The 10,789-nt window shown below is 42.8% G+C and overlaps 1 non-coding gene across 1 annotated transcript; it reads left to right on the top strand.

The window, feature by feature from the left end:
- The first annotated feature begins 9,798 nt into the window (after positions 1–9,798).
- On the top strand, positions 9,799–9,873 carry Trnat-ugu (transfer RNA threonine (anticodon UGU)). Its single transcript has one exon. It is a non-coding gene; the product is annotated as a tRNA-Thr (tRNA).
- Positions 9,874–10,789: the final 916 nt, after the last annotated feature.

The raw sequence follows: 10,789 nt of genomic DNA, 5'->3' as shown, positions 1-10,789 counted from the left end.
GTGTGTGTGTATATACATGTACGTACGTGCCAAGCCATACACAATATTTATAAAGGAATTATGTATCCAACGATCTGGGAATATTTTATTATAAATAAATACTGAATTGCGATCGAGTCAGACAGTGACATGGAAAGCAATCTCTCTATTTGTTGGTATATATTCTCTGGCATCTTCACGAAATCGAACAAATTCACTCCTGGGACAGAGCGTTCTTGTATGTACATAACTTCGAATACTATTGAACAATTTCTATTAAATTAATAATGAAGTCCCAAAAACGTTTAGAAAACGCGAAAGTGAATAAAAAGAACACTTTAATGCAGCAGGACGCAAACCAGTTCACTTTGACTCCGCGTCTGCACACTTCTACCCACGACATCACGGTAAACTGGGTTAGTAGATGACCATGTCTTTTATCTTACGATCCTCTGAAAACTTTAACCACCTATGAATCATTACCTGACATGTAATTATAACAAATATCCCCAAAACGATGCGTTTCTGAAAATTCTTCAATGTGCCATTGCACTGAAATGATTTACTTTTGTAACTCGCACGTTACAATACTAGAAAAACCAACTACGAAAATTCTTTAACTACCCGTATGAGTATTCCCATCATTTTAGTGCGACAAATCGTACAAATAACGATGCGTTTTCGACAGATCCTCAACGTGCTGTTGCTTGGGAACAGTGTTATATTCGCAGGACAAAAGTTATAATATGAACACCACCAAATATGGGCTTCAACTGGAAAAATGACGAAATCCAATACGGCATCTTCGAAGTTCTTTTTAAAAATTTATTTATTGGCTTTCGTGACGTAACCATACAAGCATTTCAATAGTTGAATAGTAATTATGACGATACGAACGTAAGACAACAGCCAGACCCCGAGCAGAGAAAATATCCAACCTGGCCGGGAATCGAGCCCGGCCCATTCAGTTAGCAATCTGTCGCGCTGATCGAGCAGCTACCGTGAGGACCTCCGAATTTCTGCGTGCGACGTAGAATTCAATCTTACATCTCACTGCCCATGTTCCTCTCCATGAATCAAAAATCTGACTTTTCCCGTTCAGTCTTTCACGCTCTTGAATTTCGTGTAAAGTCACAAAACTCGATCAGCTCCCCGTCCATGAACGTTTCATCGTCCCGTGTGAGGACGGCGTTCGTCAATGCTGGCGATGTGACCACACTTCACGGTGAGTGGGTGGTGCTGCAGGCTTACCTTGAAATGCCTTGTGGCGAAGGCAGTGTCGTCCAGGCAACTAACTCTGCCTGGCGATGCCCGGCAAAGGCAGTCGCTGAGCTGGTCGGTGTCTAGTGGTCTCCCAGTTCGACTCTCGGTGCTATAGGTGCTTGACTGAGAGCCATATGGCACAGAACGGTATTCACAGACGTATATAGCTGCACTGGGGGACGGTTACTAAGGCCGGTAGTACACTATCACATTTCTTTGACAAAGAAATATGATCATATATTCGTCAAATTTCTTTGACAAGATCTTTGACGTGGCGTTAAAAACTGGTATTGCACTTTCATTATATTTTTTGTCAGATTTAAAGATGGCGGATAACAGTAACTAGTTACTATGGGTTGCAGTTGCTTGTACTATAACTGCATTGTATGTGAATTTGGTAGCGGAGCGGCGGAAGAAAAGGAAACACACTTGGGTGAAGCCGTGGGTTTTACGTCAAGATGATAAAAGCATTCAGCAAAACTTTTTACGAGAGGAGGACGTCAAGTCTTATATAAATTACTTACGAATGGATGCGGGTGCACTGCAGTATTTGCTCAGTAAGGTGGCTCCTGATATTAAAAAACAGAATACTCAGTTCAGACATGCTCTATGTGCACAAGACAGGCTCACATAACACTACCATTTCTTGCTAGAAGAGGGAGCTATTCTGGCTTACAATACAGAACTCTAGTACCACAGAGCAAATTAACCAAAATAATTCAGGAACTGGGTTATCAGACCATGATGAACAATTGATTAACTTACAAGACCTGGCAGGGTATGCAGTTCAGAAACCTTGGATTACTACAGGTATTAAAGTGTCTTCCGAAAGAAAAAGAAAATTGTATGAAACAGCAAGATTTAGTGAAGACCCAGAATTAATTTTACACTATAAAAATTATTGTACCATGCTGAGAAAAGTTGCCAGAAAATAAAAAACTACGTATATTAGAGATGAAATTTTACAACCCAGGCAATAAAATCAAATCAGTGTGGAATGTTGTTAGAAGAGAGACAGGAAAAGTAACCACTGGGGGGTAGGTAGTATTACTACTAAAGAGAATGAGACCATCTTAGAAAACAGTACACAAGTAGCTAATGTATTTAACAACCTTTTCTTAAGCGTAGGTGAAAAAATTGGTGAGAATAGTTCAAAAGGAAAAGCAAAGCAGTACATGGTAGAGTCAGTTTTGAGAAATCCTTGTCAGATTGATTTTCATCTAACAAACTCTTGTGAAATTAGGAAAAACATTAAATCTTTGAAAAATAAATGTTGTGTTGTAGTAGATGACATCTCTAACAAGATATTGAAACAATGTGGAGCAGTTACAGCTGATGTTATGAGTCACATCTGTAATGCAGCACTAACTCAAGGTATTTTCCCAGACAGGTTAAAATTTGCCATTGTCAAGCCTCTCTACAAGAAAAGGGGACACCACAGTTGTCAATAATTACCGGCCAGTATCCTTGCTTAAAGTAGTTTCAAAAATCGTCGAGAAAGTAATGTACACAAGTGTGGTTAGCCATCTCAACAGTAATGGGATACTTAGTAAATCACAGTTTGGATTACAAAAAAATCTGTTGTACTGAAACAGAAATCTACAGTTTCACTGCCCACATAATAGAGTCTTGAAATAGTAAAATGTCACCAATAGGAATTTTCTGTGACTTATCCAAAGCATTTTATTGTGTGAAATATGACACTGTGTTACAGAAATTACAATTCGACTGTATAAATGGAGCAGCATATGAGTGGTTTTAGTCATATCTACAGAACAGGAAGCAAAAAGTTTCTTTATACAGATTAAATGATTTAAGGAAGTTACCCTCTTCATCTAACGGGGGTGAAATTGCATTAGGTATTCCACAGGGCTCGATCACGGTTCCCCTTCTGTTCTTGATATAAGTGAATGATCTCCCTTCTTATCTGAAACAAGAAGATAAACTGCCACTATTTGCTGATGATACAAGCATCATTATTAATCCAGTAAAAGAGACTCCAACAGAAAATTGTTCAAATAATGTCTTTAGAAAAGTTATTGATTGGTTTTCTGCGAATGGGCTTGCTCTGAACTATGAAGAAACACAGTACATCCAATTTTCTACTACTTGGAGACCAGTTCCATCAATAAATATCACACAACAATAGAAGTCAGTGGCCAAGGTAGAGCGTACTAAGTTTTTGGGTGCACATATAGATGAGAATCTGAATTGGAAAATTCATATTTTGGCTCTCAAAAGCGACTAGTTTCTGCAAATTTTGCAATCAGAATAACTGCTGATTTTTAGCATATATAAATTAGCAAGGTAACATACTTTGCACACTTTCACTCTCTGATGTCATACGGGATAACATTTTGGGGTAACTCAATACTTAGGAAAAAAGTATTCACTTCTCAAAACGAAGTGGTTAGAATAATGTGTGGGACTCGTAGTCGCACATCTTCTAGGCATCTGTTTAAAAGGTTATGAATTCTTACAACAGTCTCACAGTACATTTTCTCAGTAACTAAATTTGTTCTCAACAGCATGGACCAGTTTGAACACAACAGTGACATTCATGATCATAATACCAGAAGAAAGTAGGACTTACACTATCCTCTACTTAACCTATCTTTGACACAGAAAGGGGTAATATATGCCGCTGTGAAACTTTTCGATAAATTACCAGTTTAAATAAAATGTCTGAGAGACAGCAGTAATAATTTCAAAAATAAATTATAATCATGTCTCCTTGACAACTCTTCCTATACCGTAGAGGAGTACTTGAATAGGAAGAAGCAAATATTTTGGTATAATATATGCATTTTGTGCCACTTAAGGGATTCGGGTAGGTAATAAAAACTTTAAACTTTGAAAAAGAAAGAAACTTAGATTCATTGGTGCATGTTTTATGCGCTTGACACGTTCCACTTCATAATGGTTTCCGTGAGTTGATCGGTTGAACACGTAACTAAGTAACTAACTCCAGCGGCGACTGAACCGTTCTGGCTCGCGCTGGCCCCTACCGCCATGCAGTAGTACTGCTTGATTGCTGCTGTAGTACTGATTATTCATCGTGCTTTACTGTTCCCCTTAATACATGTCGATACAACAAGTATCGTACCAGCCTAGTTTTGGGACCGCTCTATCGAATGAGCACGTAAAAGTGCGCTTTAAAAACAATTATAGTTGTAATGGGAGACAAACCCGCGCTTTCCCTCGACACTGCCAGTGACATGAGAGATATGACGGTTAGCATTTGCTTATCGCAAACACGAAATTGTAGATATCTGATGGAAACGCTTGAGAAAATGCACCTGACGACGCTTAGGAGAGACACCCCGTAAACTGCTTTTTAGCACATTTCCAAAATTTAGTGATAACCTTAATTTATTATCCAGGTATGTGATAGGGGTAATCAGTATATTACGTGCAGTTGCCTACGTTTATGTGATTTATGTCCATAGATGATGAATGAGCTGTTGATACCGTTGATTATATAATTTCATTTCAAATTTGTTTTATTTGAGTTATCGGCACAGCTAAAGAAAGTGAATGTATTTATTGACTAAAGGTTCACAAGAGTGCCGGCCGTTGTGGCGGTTCTAGGCGCTTTAGTCTGAAACCGCGCGACCGCTACGGTCGCAGATTCGTATCCTGTCTCGGGCATGGATGTTTGTGATGTCCTTAGGTTACTTAGCTTTATGTAGTTCTAAGTTCTAGGTGACTGATGACCTCAGATGTTAAGTCCCATAGTGCTCAGAGCCATTTTTTCACAAGAGTATTGTTGAAGTTTGAGATCGACTTGTTCGCTCAACATAATATCTGGATGTTTCGTCATGTACTGGGTGGTTAATACTAAAGTGCATCTACTCACAGAGGTTCAGTGGGGGCTGTAATTGTCGTATGGCAGTATGGTAGATATTCCAATGCGTTAATGAGAAACCGACTTATGCTGGAAAAAAGTTAGTCACAATATTGTCCACCAGTTGTAAATTTGGCGCTATGAATGCAAGAAAGACGCATCGAAATGTTTCCATACATAAAATGTGAGAAACAGGATGTGGGCAGATTAGGCTCAACATGTGAGAAAGGTATAATATTGATTTTGTTATTAATCGCCGCTTACACAGTTTCTTCAATAAGGGCATAAGAGACGTCGTCGACACACTGCATCCTTAAAGCCATGTGATCAATAATTGCTCGCGGCAATTCCGGAGGAATTTGAGCGACGTGTTCCTGCATGGTGGCCTTTAGATCAAGTAGAGACCGAACGTGTCCCTGGTAAACGCATTCTTTTAGATATCCCCAGAGCCGAAAGCCACATCGATTCAGATCACGTGGTCTTGCAGGCCATGGATGTGGAAAACGTTTGGAGATAACACGTTGGAAGGTTGCAATAAGCAGATCTTTTGCTGGGCGAAAGACATGAGCCTATTTTGCATTAAAGCATTGGTTTCCAAACAGTTGTACCCTTCAAAAGCAAAAAAAATGGTTCAAATGGCTCTGAGCACTATGGGACTTAACATCTATGGTCACCAGTCCCCTAGAACTTAGGACGACTTAAACCTAACTAACCTAAGGACATCACACAACACCCAGTCATCACGAGGCAGAGAAAATCACTGACACCGCTGGGAATCGAACCCGGGAACCGGGGCGCGGGAAGCGAGAACGCTACCGCACGACCACGAGCTGCGGACTTTCAAAAGCAGAAATCACGCGATGTACCAGGTGGACTCAATGTCATGTAGTCACGGTGCACCTGATGAGCCCTCTGGGTGTATTACCTTCAGAAAAGAACGGACCAAAAATAAAGGTGTTTGTGAACCCACACGACACAGTGTAGTGGCCCTCCGTCCTGAACGCGAGGTATAATAGGATCCCGAATTCGACAGTTCTTTGTATTCACTACCCCCTGTAGTGTAAAATGTGTCTCGTCACTCCATAGAATATTGCCCGGCCATATGTCATCAACTCTGATTCGTTCCAGAAACCGGAGAGCAAATTCAGAACGTTGCTATGGATCATTATGTTTCCGTTTCTGCACGGTCTGGTTCTTGTACGAATACCAGTGTAAAACAGACGGCTAAACTCTCCGTACTGTTGACCATAGTGATGACAATAGTGTTATTCCCATCATTTTTCTTAAAATTATGATAATGTAGGTTACTTCATTCTGGCAGTAAACACATATTTTGTTCGTAGAGAGCAACAATGACGTATAAAAGCACAAAAATGTGGAACACACCATTAAAGATTCAAATTTTTCTTGGAGGTAAAATGGTGTAACCCAAAACTTTGGCACTGAAAATCCAATTTTTAAGTTCATGTAGAGAGCAAATACTTACATTTAATGATATCACTCCAAGTACAAAGATCAATTTTTGTAGCAGTAATAGTTAATATATACGGTTTCTTTAACTTTCGCTCCTTTTTTCTAAAAACAGGAAACTTGTGGGTTACACAATTTCTGCAGCAAACCCCTCAACTGAAATCCTGCTAAGTGTGGAACACCTTAGGACTCTGCTATAAATCAGTCTAAATTATTGGTCCAACTGGTGATCACAATCACAAGTTATTATGATTCCCGTCCAGTCCGCACGGAGCCGTAACTATCTACCGCTACTCACGGAGGTCCTGCGTGGGCTGTAATTATCGTGTGGCAGCGAAACTTGGTAGATATGCTAATTTGTAAATACGGAACCGATTTACACCGGAAAACAAATTAGGTCCAATTGTGACCATTAGGTGCAAATCGGGCGCTGTACACGGTTTGTACAACGGTATGGCATCCACGATGTCATTTGAAAAGCTATAACGATAGTGAACAGTATGGCTGTCGAGAATAGACACCGAGCGGTTCTAGGCGCCACAATCTGGAAGGCAACATAAATCAAGAAGCTGCATTCTTTATTCAGTATTCATCTATTTAAAACGTCGCAGCAGTGATCCCCATTCACATATGTTTGAATTTTGAAATATTGTCACTGTACAGATCTGCCTTCAGAGAGTAGTTTGCAAACCATTCTCTTCTTAATGCGGCCTCTTGGTGTTAATGAAAATGCGTCATCACCAACTAAAATCGCATCTTATAACATGCCGAGTGTTCTCGATTGTAATGCACGCAATATGATATGTAATTTCTGTTCTGGCAACAGTGTTTCGTGCATTACAGTATCTTTACTCCTTATTGGATAATTAATTCTACTTAGAAAATGGCTCTGAGCACTATGGGACTTAACATCTATGGTCATCAGTCCCCTAGAACTTAGAACTACTTAAACCTAACTAACCTAAGGACACCACACAACACCCAGTCAACTCTACTTAGAAGAAACGTAAACAGTTCTGCTAACATACTAAGATAACTGAAAGAACTTCTTGGGTCTTCCATAATAAATTATTTCAGGAAGGATGCTGAGCAAACGAGCTGACGTCTATTCTTCATTCAGTCACAAATCGAAACACGTTTCTTATTTTTTTCTTATAGAGCGATCCAACGCAATAAGATTTAACTCCATCACAACTTTCGTTTCAGACACGACTCAGGGACCTTCAAAATGACGAAACTGAAGTGTATACTAGTGGTGCCGTGTCTACAGTCAAATATGAAAGCATTTTCATGGAACTCATTCCACGCAACGAGTGGCGCAACCCAATGACGTTGTGTAAACTAGGCTTTAAAGTCACTTCCGGCGATTTTTCAACTCGCGATAAGGCGGCGCTATCGGCATGTGTACCTCTGCAATGCTTGGGAGACGTAATTATCGTCGCTGTTGGTGGCACATGGTGCCAGTGTGCAATGCTTTGAAAGCCACAGACTTTGACCTTGCTGGGCAGTTCTGTAAGCAGCAGCTTATTGGAGTTCCGAATGTGTTTCGAGGACTGAGATTGCAGTTCGCATGTGAAGTTTCTGCAGTGTTTCGAGGTAGTACTTGGTTGACTCTTGGGGTAACCACGCTGACTATGGCGGCCTTGAAGCTTTCCGAGATGCAAATATTCTTGCCTGGAAACCATGGAGTATAACAGAGACTTCAGGGATACATACACTCCTGGAAATTGAAATAAGAACACCGTGAATTCATTGTCCCAGGAAGGGGAAACTTTATTGACACATTCCTGGGGTCAGATACATCACATGATCACACTGACAGAACCACAGGCACATAGACACAGGCAACAGAGCATGCACAATGTCGGCACTAGTACAGTGTATATCCACCTTTCGCAGCAATGCAGGCTGCTATTCTCCCATGGAGACGATCGTAGAGATGCTGGATGTAGTCCTGTGGAACGGCTTGCCATGCCATTTCCACCTGGCGCCTCAGTTGGACCAGCGTTCGTGCTGGACGTGCAGACCGCGTGAGACGACGCTTCTTCCAGTCCCAAACATGCTCAATGGGGGACAGATCCGGAGATCTTGCTGGCCAGGGTAGTTGACTTACACCTTCTAGAGCACGTTGGGTGGCACGGGATACATGCGGACGTGCATTGTCCTGTTGGAACAGCAAGTTCCCTTGCCGGTCTAGGAATGGTAGAACGATGGGTTCGATGACGGTTTGGATGTACCGTGCACTATTCAGTGTCCCCTCGACGATCACAAGTGGTGTACGGCCAGTGTAGGAGATCGCTCCCCACACCATGATGCCGGGTGTTGGCCCTGTGTGCCTCGGTCGTATGCAGTCCTGATTGTGGCGCTCACCTGCACGGCGCCAAACACGCATACGACCATCATTGGCACCAAGGCAGAAGCGACTCTCATCGCTGAAGACGACACGTCTCCATTCACCCTCCATTCACGCCTGTCGCGACACCACTGGAGGCGGGCTGCACGATGTTGGGGCGTGAGCGGAAAACGGCCTAACGGTGTGCGGGACCGTAGCCCAGCTTCATGGAGACGGTTGCGAATGGTCCTCGCCGATACCCCAGGAGCAACAGTGTCCCTAATTTGCTGGGAAGTGGCGGTGCGGTCCCCTACGGCACTGCGTAGGATCCTACGGTCTTGGCGTGCATCCGTGCGTCGCTGCGGTCCGGTCCCAGGTCGACGGGCACGTGCACCTTCCGCCGACCACTGGCGACAACATCGATGTACTGTGGAGACCTCACGCCCCACGTGTTGAGCAATTTGGCGGTACGTCCACCCGGCCTCCCGCATGCCCACTATACGCCCTCGCTCAAAGTCCGTCAACTGCACATACGGTTCACGTCCACGCTGTCGCGGCATGCTACCAGTGTTAAAGACTGCGATGGAGCTCCGTATGCCACGGCAAACTGGCTGACAATGACGGCGGCGGTGCACAAATGCTGCGCAGCTAGCGCCATTCGACGGCCAACACCGCGGTTCCTGGTGTGTCCGCTGTGCCGTGCGTGTGATCATTGCTTGTACAGCCCTCTCGCAGTGTCCGGAGCAAGTATGGTGGGTCTGACACACCGGTGTCAATGTGTTCTTTTTTCCATTTCCAGGAGTGTATATTAGGCGCACTACGAATGTAGTGGTGTGGACATGTTGGGAATGTGGATCTCACGGGGAGCGTGCAATGGATAAGTCCCTGCAGACGCACTATCCTCTGTGCCCGTGGTGGCTCAGATGGATAGAGCGTCTGCCATGTACGCAGGAGATCCCGGGTTCGAATCCCGGTCGGGGCACACATTTTCAACATGTCCCCAATGAAGTACATCAACGCCTGTTTGCAGCTAGGGTGTCCATTTAATTATCATTTCATACTTGCAAAGGTACCGCATGGTAGTTTGGTTCCCAATAAGCCGTTTGTTTGGTCAAGAAGAAATAAGAAGAATTTGAATTCTGATGAGTACTTGTTTAGTTGGGACAAAGTAGGCAATGGAAATTGTAAAATAAAAGTAGTTGGTGGCGGCATTGCTGGGTCACAAATTTTGTAATTCATAATTCTGAACTACGCTGGTATACAGCACTACACTACACAGCACAGCACTGAACTATACTACCCTACACTACTGTACTTGGTATCACGACCAAGGTAGATTGCCAGCATGCTGGCACAACTCAGGTTTCACAAGGACTGTGCTACTGTTCCACCCAAGGTGTAGAGATTTGGTCTCCGGAAATCCTTCCTGGTCCTCCCCAAAGCAATTTCCTTACTGCTCCCGGAAAGTTGTTGTAGCTCGATGTTCTCCCTTGATGCGTTTCATTGTCATGACGTATTGCCTTTCCTGCTTGTTTCTCAGTCATGTAGATTCGCAGTTCATAAACTGGTATTTTAGCTGTCAGTCAGTTCAGCTTATGCCACAGTTCCTCATTTATTATTATGTTATAGACCGTCGTATTACCGAACAATTTCCTCTTCTGGTCTGTAACGTCTTATTTAATGCTATACTCCCAGACGTTGTAGTCCGGGGTGCAGACTACTCTACCTTCACTAGTATCTCTGGTATGCTGTCGTATTTTTAGTAAGCAGCTGAGATATGGACAACGTCCCAACAGTAGTGTATAGCTACTTGCGTCAGAAGGAAGTATGACATTCTGTTGTAAGTACTGCTCCCTGTTTCTGACCTGTCCCAGATTTCTTGTCATTCTCTAATAATG

Source organism: Schistocerca cancellata, chromosome 4 (assembly GCF_023864275.1).
Source record: "Schistocerca cancellata isolate TAMUIC-IGC-003103 chromosome 4, iqSchCanc2.1, whole genome shotgun sequence".
In the NCBI taxonomy this organism is placed as follows: Eukaryota; Metazoa; Arthropoda; class Insecta; order Orthoptera; family Acrididae; genus Schistocerca; species Schistocerca cancellata.
This window is presented reverse-complemented; position numbering and strand designations above follow the sequence as displayed.